At 35.8% G+C, this 16,297-nt stretch overlaps 1 protein-coding gene and 2 long non-coding RNA genes across 6 annotated transcripts in view; 2 read left to right on the top strand and 1 right to left on the bottom strand.

Moving 5' to 3' along the window:
- Positions 1-16,297, top strand: part of LOC134665325 (plasma membrane ascorbate-dependent reductase CYBRD1-like) — a 128,868-nt gene that overhangs the window by 74,788 nt on the left and 37,783 nt on the right. The gene's annotated exons all lie outside the window — the stretch shown is intronic.
- Positions 1-16,297, bottom strand: part of LOC134665344 (uncharacterized) — a 444,966-nt gene that overhangs the window by 392,495 nt on the left and 36,174 nt on the right. The gene's annotated exons all lie outside the window — the stretch shown is intronic.
- LOC134665591 (uncharacterized) lies at positions 13,102-14,162 on the top strand. The gene is made up of 2 exons (XR_010098394.1): positions 13,102-13,229; positions 13,379-14,162. It is a non-coding gene; the product is annotated as an uncharacterized LOC134665591 (long non-coding RNA).

Genomic DNA, 16,297 nt, shown 5'->3' with positions numbered 1-16,297 from the left:
GGAGTAAAATCCTATTAAACACCCTGAACTATACTCTCACAACTTTGAGACGCGATTTCTCGAAAAAAAGGTTTTTTGAGATGTGGCAGTGTAGCAGGCACACGGCGATTTATGAGTTTATTTTAGAATGTTATTTCGTGACTGAATGATAACTTTTGACCAGCTGTTAGTATTTATTTGTTAAGATATTATTAAGCGTAGTATGCGTGGGTAGGTATAGTACTTATTTACACAAAAAACTCTTCGGTTACTAAGGAATCTATGTCAATTCAATTGGTAATTTTAAGTACCTACTTGATAGCTTGATGTTACCAAGGACCAATTGAAGTTACTTACGGTATTGAATTAGGCAATTTGTCATGAATTCATCACTAGTAAGAGTAATAACCAAATGTAGAAGATAATAAATCATTTTACGCGGTGTAGGTACCTATGTCCCTAAAGAGCGGCTATTACAATTTGTATATAAAGCGGGCTGCAAAATTGCATGGACACATTATTTATGGAATTCATTCATAAGGTAGCCATGCACTTTTGCAGCTAGACGTACATACATAACGTACCTATTCCCTAAAGGGGCCCACTGATTAACAGTCCGCCGGACGGTATCGGCCTGTCAGTTAGAACAAAATTTTGACAGTTCCGAACAACTGATAGGCCGATACCGTCCGACGGACTGTTAATCAGTGGGCCCCATAAGCCACAACTGCTTATTTGGCCTTATATGCACAAGTATGTATCCACCTATGTAGATCGGTATGTCGCTATAGGAAAAGACAACGTCGAATGTTTTGTAACACAACATTGTTTGACGGAAATATTCAGCGGCCGTGTAAGCAGAGGGTAATTGTCTCGCTCAAATATCAGGCGAATACGGCAAAATATGCGTTGCTATTCGACCCCTTACCCAAACCAGAGGCAAACGTGAGAATCTCTAAACAACTAGATTCTTATTAGGGTATCGTCTTGGGTCGTCCCATTCGTTTTTCGTCAAGTTCTTAAATTAGTCCTATTCTGCTTTCGTCACTCATTCTACATTGAAAGCCACCGACGATTGTGACGAATGTAGAATGAGTGACGAAAGCAGAATAGGACTAATTTAAGAACTTGACGTAAAGCGAATGGGACGACCCAAGACGATACCCTTATTAGTCTTATTACCCATACACATGATTTAATGTTGAACGACCTATGATATTCGATCATCATCATAATCATTTGTTACATATGTGTTAATGTGTTTTTATCTCTTTTCAGGTAAGTTGCAGATTTGAGTTTACGTAATGGAGCATGTGGTAATATTATGCGGTAGAAAGCCGCAAGTTATGCTTCTTGAGAAAGTCATAGATTTAAACCGTTCTATAGATTCATAACATTATATGAATATTTTATATGACTATTGAATTTTAAATACATATTAATTCAATGGTGTTAGGTACAACCAACAGACAAGCGAAACATATTCATTAAAAAATCCAATTTAATTGACGCAAAGTTGGACCCTTTAAGGAGTATGTATGACCTCTAAGAGAATAGGTCCCATGATGAAAGTAAATTAGGCACCACGACTTTAGAGTCTGCGCGGAAAGAGAAGAGCCGTGAAATTAAGGGAGCCCATCTTTTTCCTCTCTCTACTCTAGATGACATTACTTATGTAAGTAAAATAAATATAAGATTGTGTTCTAGGAGAGTTTGCTATTATGGATCCAATAATGGTGAAAGAGATAGCATTACGAATTACCTTCGTCACTTTGGTTGACGGATACTGTAGCCCAATATTTACACAAACAGTAAGTGGCCTTAATTACGAGTGACGTCACGATCTAGTTCATCCTGCGAGCTTTGCAGGTTGCAAATACAGCTGTTTTTCACGCGAACCTTCAGTACTTACGTTAAAATCCAATTTCGTTAGCACGCCTAGGCAGCAATGGTTCTAATCTAATAAAATAATTAAAAATTTTACTCGAGGTCATACTGCAAAGTAGGTTATGATGCAAAGTCTGCTATTAGGTATATTATTAAAACAAAAGATATCGTTTTAATAATATACCTAATAGCATGGAAAACCGAAGTTCGTAAAAACCGAAGATTTCCAATTAAGTAGATTAATTTTCTTTTCCGTTTAAAATGTTTAAATGGACACTCAATTATCTAGCTACTCAGGTATAGTTAGACACTACCTATGATTAATCAAACATAATTTATTCTACACGTTTTTATATTCAAATAACGAATATTCAATCTCTTGGTAAAACTTCATATATTAATAGCATCCAACCATTTTATAGTATAATAAAATTCTGTTAAAATGTATGAAGCGCAAACTTCGATGCATCGAGGAGCATGAATTGCACATGCAGCCCGTATCGGATTACTGCAGCACTGTCTCTAATTAAAGGCATTAGGGTCAGTAACAGGAGCATTTGCCCCAGCACACACTAATTGGACGCTGAAATCAATTTAAACCTCTATTCAGTCCAGTGATGGTCCGTGAGACTTGGAGGCCAATTTGAACATGCTTATTGGTATCAATATGATGTCATTGTATCATTCGCTAGTGAATTTTACACGCATTTTTACCTAATGGCTCCTCTACATGATGGGCCAACGCCGGCCACTCCAAGGGACGCATTTATGCGTTAGAGGGAGCAAGTGATATTGCTATCTCATTGTACCGCATGGCTGGGTCCCTTGGAGTGGCCGGCGTTCGCCCATCGTGTAGAGGAGCCATAAGAGAGCTAGATGCATGGGCCAATAATAACAAAAATACATCATTAAATGGCCTCGTGGTCTGGTCACAGTTTTAATATATAAAGTGTTAACTTTGCTCTGTAAGTACCTACTGGGAATTGTCCTGGCCACCAATTTTCTCACTGATCATTTTATAGTTTTAATAACACTTTTAAAAAACATCGTAACTACAATGCCTCCTCATTTGGTTTACGTACGCAGTTAATCTATGCGTTCATACCCAAGATTAAGCTGTAGTAGTAAAATTAACTATGACACAATGAAGTCATCATCTTTATTGTAATTATTAATTAATTCGATGCACGATCGCGGAAAATAGCTACTATATAGCTATGCATCTAGTAATAAGTACCAAGCGCCACTCTGGGAAGCAGCTACATATTTGCGGCGTTTGGTATCGAAATATTCGAAATCGAAACTTTGAGGCCGTGGGGGCCAAGTGCGCGTCGACTGTACAAAGACTTGTCGGCGCGCCTAATAGAGGCTTCTGGTGACCAGAGGGCTGGCCAATTTCGCCTAGCGTATTAGCATCCCTATACAGCGGGGAAATACGGCCAGCCTTCTGGGCACCTTGCCCGTTGACGGAGATCTGGGGCAAATTTGTTATCTATAGATTTTTAAGTTTTATTACGTTTGTTTATTTCTTTTTTTGTTTTTATCAATAAAATATATATTTAAAAAAAGTAGCATACTTAAGTAATGTGTATTGTCTACAAGGTAGGTACGAAACGAAATTATCTCATAAGTAATATAGTTTTGACATAAAGATTCAAAATACAATATATATACAGTGGTACAAATAAACGAAATTAATAACTAGCTTAAATCTAAAATAGGCCCCTGAGGCATTGTACCATATGGATGCTGGCGGCATTTCCCCGCTGTATCGCAATACTGATACGTTGTGCGAGGTAGCCGCCAGCTCTTCGGTCACCAGTTACGTCAACCAGACGCTTCGCGATTTCTGCGAACAACTTACTTATGCGCGTTGGGACCCCATGGACCTAGAGTTTCAACTCCAAATGGTACAAAATGATACTCAAAATTATGTTTATGTATGTTAATGTTAAATTTATTATTATTGCCGGTTTAAATCCCTTACTAAATCCGTAAATAAACCTTAATAATTAACATCCAACGATCTGTGTAAATAAAGTAGGTATAATATCTAGGTATTACAAAATGTTTGTCCATAAATAGGTATTCAGCTTTGTAATATTTATTTTATTCCGTTTAACAATTCCGTAACTAAACATACTTACTTCAAACCGTAATGGAAGAAAACAAAACAATAGAAAAATCAAGTATTTATATATGAAAAATCATTAATTTATAAATAAAATATACCTATACAGTGGTATTACTAATATTTACATAATTAGAGAATCGCGAGTTATATAATCCACCGGCATTCATAATAGCGGTTAATTATTACCAGAGGGCGTTGTTAATAGAATATCCTGCGTTTATTCCTTCCTTAGACAGGACGTTCTAATGAAGGATAAAAGGGTATTGGCATCGGAAATAGCTTCATTTATACTATGGATGGATTAATGAAAACTGCAGGTAATTTTATGATTTGGCTCAAATTGTTACAGCTTCCTTACGAACTGAGAATGAAGGAAATTGTAAGTTATCCGATGCCGTTGTTAAGATAATTATCGTAAAATCAGGTAGCTACATATAGTCCTAACGTATACAACTACCAGTATGGTCCAGTTTTTAACGTTGATTCTTTACAATAATTATTTGTATATTTTTATTTATAAGGTAGATACAAATATTAAAAATAAAAATAAACCAAATTATCTATAAAATTAGTAGTCGTTACATGAATTTTGGAGCTTATATACACTAAATAATGCCTTTTCTATATTGTATACTCAACATAATTTGAAAAATACATTGACATGTATTACTGGAATTAGAATTTGGACCATATACTTGTAAGTTGTGGACTAAAGTTACCTAATTTTAGTTGAATTTGAATACCTCACAGAACTTCTGAATGTTATCAGCGAAGTTAATTCAGCGGAGTCGCAAGTAACAAAAAGTATTGTCATCGTAACTGCGAGAAGCGACGTCGTCCGTGGAACTTCCTTCACTTACTTGCCGTAATCTTAGTTTCCGCGTTTCAGAATAACTTTATGATTTAACTTGAACCGCTTGCTGCCATTCGAGAGTTTACGAAATTTCCTAAATACCAGTCTATAATTGCAAACGTTTTCTTTAAGTCTATCGTAAAAAACGAATGGCCTCTACAAACAAAGAAAAGAAACTCCAAGTACGTAATTTGATATTTTCAAAGGCACCGTTTCTATTGCAACACAAAATTAGTAGGCCTTTAGTAAGTAGTACAGACATTATGGAACGAAGATTAGAAGTAATTTAAGCGGAATTGTTTGCCAACCAAGATACTAATCTAATTTACGAACTATTATTTTTATCTCAATGTCTTGAACTATTTTCTTCGATTTAGGTTGGACGCAAAATTTGACTGTACCTATCCGTAGAGACACTTTTTTAACTAAATTATTTCAACAAAGATTTTACCTACTTATACAACGGCCAACTAACTAGGACAAACTAAAGACTCTGCATACTTACATATAATATATACCTACTCATATTCCCCGCATAATTTAAAGTTCTCTTGGGAAATTTAAAAATGCGTGCTTGGCGAGGGATAAACGTGACATGCAAATAACAATTAAACTGTTAATTAATGTAGTTAACCTAAACGTCTATTGAAATGAAGGGTGTCTAGACTAATTAATTATAATGTAAGTAAAGGCCTAATAATGTCGAAATTTGGTACCTAAAGGGCCTAAAGACACGGTGGGGAAACTTCATTACATTACCGTGGCAGATAACAACGTGGGCGGCTGTCCCAGCTCAGCCACTTGGATATCAGGGTTGTCACGTCTTTCCCCAAAATAATTTACGGGCCATTAAGCTTAAAGAGCACATCAACGTGCACACTAGCGCCACTGCTAAATAATCGTAATTATTTAAAATGAACGACAGGTATTTAAAAAAACCGGGCAAGTGCGAGTCAGACTCGCGCACGAAGGGTTCCGTACCATAATGCAAAAAAAGGCAAAAAAAAACGGTCTCCCATCCAAGTACTGACCCCGCCCGACGTTGTAACTTCGGTCAAAAATCACGTTTGTTGTATGGGAGCCCCACTTAAATCTTTGTTTTATTCTGTTTTTAGTATTTTTTGTTAAAGCGGCAACAGAAATACATCATCTGTGAAAATTTCAACTGTCTAGCTATCACGGTTCGTGAGATACAGCCTGGTGACAGACGGACGGACGGACGGACGGACAGCAGAGTCTTAGTAATAGGGTTCCATTTTACCTTTTGGGTACGGAACCCTAAAAAGGGAGCCACTATGTACCTACTGTATTGTGTATTTATGTAACTTTTGAATACATCAAACTAGTTTTTATGTTGCTGGATTCGTTGACCTCAAAACAAAAACGGCCGTTTTAACTTTGGACGCATAGATTGACGAATCCAGCAACAGTTTGATGTATTCAAAAGGTACTGAAATACACAATACAGTACGTAGCGGCCCCCTTTTTTTAAATACCTGTCGTTAAATTTAAATAATCACGATTAATTAGCAGTGGCGCTAGTGAGCACTTTGATGGGCTCTTAAATCACCAGCCTCGAAGTACAATTAATTAACCTATGTTGTAGCTAAATGGATAACACGTCCACATACCTACTGCCATATCACAAGTTTGCGTACGATGCTGGCGCATTGTTGACGTCTTGAATACTTATTAAACCGTGTGCTTTGATCAGGACTGAATTAAAAAGAAAACAATTTCTTCGGGCATTTATGTCATTTAAAGTCTAGAGTCCATCGAAGCCAACTTTGCACCGAATAGCACAAAGTGAGGTAGTGTCACTGACACTGTCACACTTCGTTATTGCAACTCAATCATTTGTTTGCTATTGTTGACTTTGACATAGTTTAAGACGTCTCGTCTGTTTCATTCCGATCCGATACTAATGACACCGAAGTTCTTAATAGAATTGTCGTGGCGAGGTATATAACCCTACCCGGGAATGCGGTAGAGATTTAAGTTGAGCCAATCATCGAGTAAAAGGCTCGTTGTCGAGCCAGTTCTGCACAACGGCTCTAATTTACGACCGGATTAAAATATGCACCGCGGCAACGACGTATTACACGCTTCGGCGATTATCGCTGGCTCAATCGTATTCACCTGTTTTGATTACTGTAATTGTAATGGATCTATTTGTTTTATGGCTGTAATTTATTAGCGATTTAAATTAGGTCGTTGAGACTTTGGATTTTGTGTAGGGTTTTTGGTATTTAGCATACCTACTTAATTCGTTTTTATTATTAAGGGTAGTTTGAAATTGAAAGACTGTTATTGGTTGGGTATAAAAAGAAACTACACTCGGCCGACGGGTCTCAGTTGGTTGTTGAGTCGTGCTAGCGAACGTTTGTCATAAGATGATATTATTGTGAATTGGAACAAGACAAGAAAATAAATGGATAATTATATTCAAGGGTGTTGTTATTTTACACTTCAGAAGTGTGCAGAACGTAAGTACACGCCTACTGTTATTACTTATGGATTTAGTGAGATAACTGATAACAACATGACCCTTATTCTGAGCTTTGCGATAATTAAATATACAAATTCTAATGGATTACGTAAGAAATATGGTACTGGTAACAGTTTTATTTAATTTAAATAAGTACCTACATAATTTGTTAATAATATTATGATGATTATGATTATAGGCTATCTAATTGCATAAGATAAGAATATATATGCGTCAGTTGGTCGAGAATTCAAAGTAACCACCATACCACCGACAGCTAGGTGTATAATAAATGTTCAGTTAATAAAATCAAGTACCTACACGTGTTGAAATTAGGCAGAATATGTCAACGCGTGGGTCTTGATATATGTGTTGGTTATGGAGTGTTAAAGGGTGCCTTAATTTTCATTATTTTTCACTACGGCGCATAGTTTCCGAGATAAATTGATATTTATGATTTAAAACCAGGTCTCTCAAATTGATTGATGATTGAGTTTGATTTTGATCCTTAATGTTAAAATTTGTGGAATATAAATAGATGGCTACTATGCAAACGGGGCATTAAAGAGGGCTTGATTTTTCATTCATTTTTTGCTACGACGCACGTTTTTAAGATAAATGAATGTTTATAATTTGGACTACCATTAAATATAATTTTATGTATATAATAAAATTGCTTTAAAGTTTATAAGGTATTATAATAAAGTATATAGGTACCTATATGTAACACCGGATACTTTTACGTTTCATGCCGAGTTGTTGGAGAATATGGCTGACGATGACTCATGATGATCGACGGCGCTTGCAAATACCAGAAGTCTCTGTCTTCGCGAAAGAGAATGTAGCTGGAATTACAGCGGCAGTGAAAAAGGAATCCAGAGCGAAGCAGAGTCCTGTTGTGAAAGTCTGGAGTAACCCCGCTTCGACAGCTTTAGCGAGGGGCACGCGCCACTGGATATCAGGTCATGTACACCTACTTTTACTATTATATTATGAATGATTTGATTTGATAATATGTGTTGGATACCGTGAATTGATTTAAAAACGGAGACTTCATCTCATTCATCGACATCTAGCACATATGTTGAGAGAAAAATAAATTTGATGAACCGATAGAAAACTATTACTTGTGTATCAATTATGAGAAAATTTTGCCTAAATATATCAATGCGATATAATAACGCGTATAGATTGCATCTTAAATATGTATATATCTTACGATCGATGAGTGGTTCTCACCCTAACCATTTGACCGACTTTTGTGATTTCTAATGGAGCTGCAAGGAAGCTCCACATTCCCATGTAATTATAAACAAAATTAGACAATAATTAGCTCATTAACGGCACATTTCCTGTGAATCGATTTATTGATCAAATATCTAGTATCTAGTATCGAGTTTCGCGTATCGTGTATCGAAGTTATCAATCAAAGAGATGGAATTATTGAATTATCGAGCTATTGAATTTTAGAACTGTGGAATTATTCTACCCTTAGAATTATCGAGTTGTTGGATTACTGAATTGAGTAGGTAATTTGAATTATCGAATTATAAAAAGCTGGATTATTTTAATTAATGAGGTATTGGATTAATGAGTTATTGGATTAATGAGTTATTGGATTAGTGAGTTATTGGATTAGTGAGTTATTGGATTAGTGAGTTATTGGATTAGTGAGTTATTGGATTAGTGAGTTATTGGATTAGTGAGTTATTGGATTAGTGAGTTATTGGATTAGTGAGTTATTGGATTAGTGAGTTATTGGATTAGTGAGTTATTGGATTAGTGAGTTATTGGATTAGTGAGTTATTGGATTAGTGAGTTATTGGATTAGTGAGTTATTGGATTAGTGAGTTTCGATTAATGAGTTTCGATTAATGAGTTTCGATTAATGAGTTTCGATTAATGAGTTTCGATTAATGAGTTTCGATTAATGAGTTTCGATTAATGAGTTTCGATTAATGAGTTTCGATTAATGAGTTTCGATTAATGAGTTTCGATTAATGAGTTTCGATTAATGAGTTTCGATTAATGAGTTTCGATTAATGAGTTTCGATTAATGAGTTTCGATTAAGTCATTGAAGTATCGAGTCATTGAAGTATCGAGTCATTGAAGTATCGAGTCATTGAAGTATCGAGTCATTGAAGTAAGTATCGAGTATTGATTTATCGAGTTATTGAATTATCGAGTTATTGAATTATCGAGTTATTGAATTATCGAGTTATTGAATTATCGAGTTATTGAATTATCGAGTTATTGAATTATCGAGTTATTGAATTATCGAGTTATTGAATTATCGAGTTATTGAATTATCGACTTATTGAATTATCGAGTTATTGAATTATCGAGTTATTGAAATATCGAGTTATTGAAATATCGAGTTATTGAAATATCGAGTTATTGAAATATCGAGTTATTGAAATATCGAGTTATTGAATTATCGAGTTATTGAATTATCGAGTTATTGAATTATCGAGTTATTGAATTATCGAGTTATTGAATTATCGAGTTATTGAATTATCGAGTTATTGAATTATCGAGTTATTGAGTTATCGAGTTATTGAGTTATCGATTTTTGAGTTATCGAGTTTTGAGTTATCGAGTTTTGAGTTATCGAGTTTTGAATTATCGAGTTTTGAATTATCGAGTTTTGAATTATCGAGTTTTGAATTATCGAGTTTTGAATTATCGAGTTTTGAATTATCGAGTTTTGAATTATCGAGTTTTGAATTATCGAGTTTTGAATTATCGAGTTTTGAATTATCGAGTTTTGAATTATCGAGTTTTGAATTATCGAGTTTTGAATTATCGAGTTTTGAATTATCGAGTTTTGAATTATCGAGTTTTGAATTATCGAGTTTTGAATTATCGAGTTTTGAATTATCGAGTTTTGAATTATCGAGTTTTGAATTATCGAGTTTTGAATTATCGAGTTTTGAATTATCGAGTTTTGAATTATCGAGTTTTGAATTATCGAGTTTTGAATTATCGAGTTTTGAATTATCGAGTTTTGAATTATCGAGTTTTGAATTATCGAGTTTTGAATTATCGAGTTTTGAATTATCGAGTTTTGAATTATCGAGTTTTGAATTATCGAGTTTTGAATTATCGAGTTTTGAATTATCGAGTTTTGAATTATCGAGTTTTGAATTATCGAGTTTTGAATTATCGAGTTTTGAATTATCGAGTTTTGAATTATCGAGTTTTGAATTATCGAGTTTTGAATTATCGAGTTTTGAATTATCGAGTTTTGAATTATCGAGTTTTGAATTATCGAGTTTTGAATTATCGAGTTTTGAATTTTGAATTATTGAATTTTGAATTATTGAATTTTGAATTATTGAATTTTGAATTTTGAATTATTGAATTTTGAATTATTGAATTTTGAATTATTGAATTTTGAATTATTGAATTTTGAATTATTGAATTTTGAATTATTGAATTTTGAATTATTGAATTTTGAATTTTGAATTATTGAATTTTGAATTATTGAATTTTGAATTATTGAATTTTGAATTATTGAATTATTGAATTTTGAATTAATGAATTTTGAATTAATGAATTATTGAAGACACTGAATTATTGAATCACTGAATTTTAGAGTTATTGAATTAGTGCATTACTGAATTGTCTAATCACTAAATTATTGAATTGTTGATTCACTGAATTATTGAATTGTTGATTCACTGAATTATTGAATTGTTGAATCACTGAATTATTGAATTGTTGAATCACTGAATTATTGAATTGTTGAATCACTGAATTATTGAATCGTTGAATAACTGAATTAATAGGTTACTGCAGTTAATGTTACAGCATTACATTGAAATGAAAGCGATAATGAAGACTGCATGGTTGAACCTGTTTGTACTTACGAGAAATTGATTTGGTTCGTAAGCTACTAGAACAGAACACCACAGTTAAACCGAGATCAAGGAGGATTGATAGCCTCTTATTGATTATATTATTGTGTGTTAATGAAACTTGAATAAAATAGATTAGTTTATAATTATTTTCTTGTATAACCTTGTACGTTATCAAATAATAATAGATTACCAATGAGGCAGTTTAAAAAAAAGAGATTTTTCAACTAGGAGGTTATTAAAGACACGTATTACGGTAATGAATTCACTTTTATACTTTTACTTATTGTTGAACTTGATTAACGCAAGTAGTTTCATTTCCTTGAAGAAATCTGAGTGGATAGTGGTAGTGTAAATGATACATGTTGCGTGAGTAGTTTTCTTACAACATAACATAATTACGTCATCGTAATCACCCCAGTAGTTAAATGATACCTACCATATTTAAGTTACGAAATATGCGATGCCATAGTATACATTTTTGAGGGCATTTTTAGAACAAGTTAGAAGGTTCGGGTAAGTAAAGCATAACAGGTTTTTGCAGTTCTATCGTTTGTCTGCCGTGTCACATTTAAAACGTATAATTATTTTAATTTATGAAAAACAACTAACGTGTAAAAAAATATTACTGATCCTTTTTCTACGGAAACAGACCTAGGTGCTATGTTTATTCCCGAACTGTGCGATTTGGTATTCTATAAAGTTGAAATTTAGGTTTATAGACTTCAGTTGTTTTACAACAACATCTAGTGTAGTATTAATATCATCCCTTGCAGGGATAAGCTCGCCTTTGTACCTTTATTTCTGTAAATATTATGTAAACCTGTGTTGTGTACAATAAAGTGATTACTACTACTACTACTAGTGTAGTATTAATATACTGTTCAAGTCTTTCATAAAACAATATGCATATTATAAAAATAAATCTAATGGTCTTGAAATCCCAACGCGTCTTGCAATTGATGGAACTTTGTCAGCTTGGATAAATCCTAACAATCTAGAATATACGACATATAGAATATACGATATATACGATATATAATATTTCTCTGAAAACATTGGGAGGGGAACTATTACGGGTTTTTAGTTACCAATTTGATGATTGAATTGATGCATTGATAATGGAAACGTAATAGGTCAAGTTGTACACAATAAGGTCCCAGTTTTACACATGTTTTGCATATGAATATGTGAAGTTAATTATCGCTGTTATTCATCATAGTAATATTTTATAAATTATAATCAGGGTTAAAGTTATTGAAAAGGTTCTCAGGAAATATTCCTGTCTCAAGAGTGAGGTTTATAATTGATGATTTCTTGACATGATATTTGAAAATGATGTTGAACCCACGAGAATTTGATTTGATTCATGTGCTGACACAGCTAAGTAAGATAATAATAAAGATTTGAACTGGTTCGTATTCTATATGGCAGGAAGATTGATAGTGTCTTCAGTCACGAGAATTGAATTGGTTCGTGTACTGTTTAATAGAGATGTTTCAGTCACGAGAATTGAATTGGTTCGTGTACTGTTTAATAGAGATGTTTCAGTCACGAGAATTGAATTGGTTCGTGTACTGTCTACCTGCAGATAGAGATGATCAATACATCTGTTACCCTGAATTACTTAGTCAATGTTGGATATTTTTAGCAAGTTGAGCGCCGCACCTCTACCGGCGTCCCTCTCTTCGCGTGACACTGACACCAGGAGCCAGAAGCAAGAACAGTCAACAGGCGATGACTGAGCTGCCTCCAGCAGGAGCCCGCCTCGCGCCGCTAGAGTCCGGTTGCGAGCCGCCTCCAGCAGGAGAGCCCGCCTCGCGCCGCCAGAGTCCGGTTGCGAGCCGTCTCCAGCAGGAGCCCGCCTCGCGCCGCCAGAGTTCGGTTGCGAGCCGCCTCCAGCAGGAGCCCGCCTCGCGCCGCCAGAGTCCGGTTGCGAGCCGCCTCCAGCAGGAGCCCGCCTCGCGCCGCCAGAGTCCGATGCGAGCCGTCTCCAGCAGGAGCCCGCCTCGCGCCGCCAGAGTCCGGTTGCGAGCCGCCTCCAGTAGGAGCCCGCCTCGCGCCGCCAGAGTCCGGTTGCGAGCCGCCTCCAGCAGGAGCCCGCCTCGCGCCGCCAGAGTCCGATGCGAGCCGTCTCCAGCAGGAGCCCGCCTCGCGCCGGCGCCGCCAGAGGCAGGTGCGCGTCTAGAGCACGGCGACCGCCGCTCCGCGCTCCCGTGCCCCGGCCGCGCCGCAGCGCGCGCGCTCACCTCCAGAGCCAGGGCCCTTCTCACCGCTCGACGGTCGTCCATTCTGATGACATCGGTGTCGGCCTCTGGTCGATGTCGAATGGATGTCTCCGGCAGAAGAGTAACAATTTTAACCCTTCGTATGCCTTAGTCAAAATTTACTACTGAATTAATAAAACCTTGAAATTGTAAATTATAGTCCAAATTGTGTGGTAGATATACGGGACCAGGCATACGAAAGGTTATTTACACGATGTTTTTGAGATTTTGACATGCTGATGACTGATTGAAACTGTTTTAAGCCACGAGAAAATGATCGGTTCGTGTGCTGACACAAATAAGTAGTAGGTGCGAGAATAGAACTGGTTCGTATCCTATACATTAACTCTGATCGCAAGAAATTGATCGGTTTGCGATTAGTGTATCCCCTGTTAAGTATGCGTAGTCTGTCGGCCAAGTGTAGGGTTTCCACCTGGCACGTGTATGAGGACATACACGGAGTCAGGATGGACGAGTGTAGGGTTTTTGGTATTTAGCATACCTACTTAATTCGTTTTTATTATTAAGGGTAGTTTGAAATTGAAAGACTGTTATTGGTTGGGTATAAAAAGAAACTACACTCGGCCGACGGGTCTCAGTTGGTTGTTGAGTCGTGCTAGCGAACGTTTGTCATAAGATGATATTATTGTGAATTGGAACAAGACAAGAAAATAAATGGATAATTATATTCAAGGGTGTTGTTATTTTACATTTGTTTGGGGCTATTTTGGAATCAAAACTGTATCGCTGTTGTTGTATTAACTCTTTGCGTCATAGATTTATGTTATACTTATGATGTAATTGTGCAGTAGTTTTTACTTCTGGCTAATAGGATAACACTTAAAGTATCTATTTTCATATTCAGTTTGAAGGGGGTGTATTTTAATAGGTTAGTATAGATAGGGTGGAAAAGTAATACGCCTTCGATTTTGATTTATTTGACAATTGCCACCAATGGGTTGGCAATTGTGTTGTGGCGTTGTTTAAATACCTACTGATAATATACCTATTCCTCTTACGTTAATTTGATCGGTTTTGCCAGTACCTCTTTTATGATGATTAAACCACAGACGCCTAAATGCAACGTATAAATATATTAACTCACATTTATAGACGGATCTAACGCGAATTTTATTCAATTACCTTGATTTACCGACGTTTCGACACAGGTTTCACTGGTCGTGGTCGCGGCTGACTGATGTCCCAGCAAAATGTCAAAACAGAGATTTGTGCAATTACCCGACGAAAAGTGTATGAAAAACCCGTCTACAAATGTGAGTTAATATGTGTTCAAAACGCGAAAGTTTAAAATATTGTATAAACATATGCCCATTCAAACTAACGAGAGAGTGCTCTCCAGATCGTCGGTTAGTATTGAGTTGGGGTGGGTACTGTGGGAGAGGGGTGGCTGGTTTTACGTTACAGTATATCGACACATTGGAATATTTTACGGTAGGTACCTCCCCTCTGTTCCTTAATTCCTTGCCGTATCCGGCAATGGCGACTCCATCAACAATTCTTATCCGGATTATGAAATGCCCTAATGTGGCTCGCAAAACCAAACTTTCGGCTCGATTCGGAAAATGAATTAGATCTCTACTAGACCTCAACAAGTTACGATATGGATAATTTAAAGATATTTGTAAGATAAATATGTCAAATTTGACGTTTCCGCGATTCTGGAGGTCCTCTTGAACGATTTCAACAAGTTATGACTTAGATATACAAGTCACATCTAGTCGATATCTAATGTAAATCTAGTTGATCTCTATATCGTCTCTAGATCTTGTGATTATCTCGTTTCCCGAATACGCGTGTTTGTCTTGAAGATGCGGTCACACGATGCGCAATGGAGTTGTCCAGTCGAGTTGCGGGTGTATGTGTAGGAGGGGTTGTGGGGGAGGGGTTACGGTAGGTACCATGTGGCATGTACGCTTAGATATACAACGATTTATAAAAGAAGGTATGAAAAGTAGTTCTTGTTATGTACGGCACATTATTTGATATTTGCCAATAGCAGTTTAGTCAAAGAGAACATCGATCACAGAGAAGATATCTGCAGAAAGCTGAGAATAAAGTTACAGTTAGTTGGGTAAATTTCCTTCTAGGTATACAGTCGACTCTCGTTAATTCAAACCTGCGATAATTCGAACCTCTCTATAATTCGAAGTTATCACGAGTTCCCTAGAAAATCTCTTTATATTTCGAACTAATTCAATACATTTTATACAGTACTAGTAAGTATGATCTTCAGAGATATTTGTAATAGGTGAAATTACATAAAACGAAATCTGTCTGTAACTGAAAAATTTAAAATACTTGCACACTAAACTATAAAAGCATTAATCAGAAAACGATTGCAAATAAAAGTGAAATGACTTTACGTAATGGTTATATCATTAATTAAATTCAAACATCATAAAGAGCCATATACAGTGTGGAAAGATAAGTCGAGCCCTGGAGGGAAACTACCTTAAATCCTTAAGCTGGCTAATTTTACTTAAAGGAGACATTCCTTTATTTTTAAAAAGAAACAAAACTGCATTTACAGATTTTTCTTTTTTTTCTTCGATTTGGCTTGTCTAAAAAAATCTTGAGTACTAAATATTAGATTTTATGGATATTTTATACGACAGACGAGTGTAAGACCTAATGTTTCTTGGAGAAATATTATCATTAACATTAACTATATCGATTAGAAGAATAAAATTGCGAGTGTTTATTTTTTGGAATTTTTAGTCGGTTCGAGTCCCGGGCGAGGCAAGCGAGTTTTAGAAAATCTTTGAATGCAGTTTTGTTTCTTTTTAAAAATAAAGGAATGTCTCCCT

This window comes from Cydia fagiglandana, chromosome 6 (genome assembly GCF_963556715.1).
Source record: "Cydia fagiglandana chromosome 6, ilCydFagi1.1, whole genome shotgun sequence".
NCBI lineage: Eukaryota > Metazoa > Arthropoda > Insecta > Lepidoptera > Tortricidae > Cydia > Cydia fagiglandana.
Note: the sequence above shows the minus strand (reverse complement) of the source record. Positions and strands in the feature narration are given on the sequence as shown.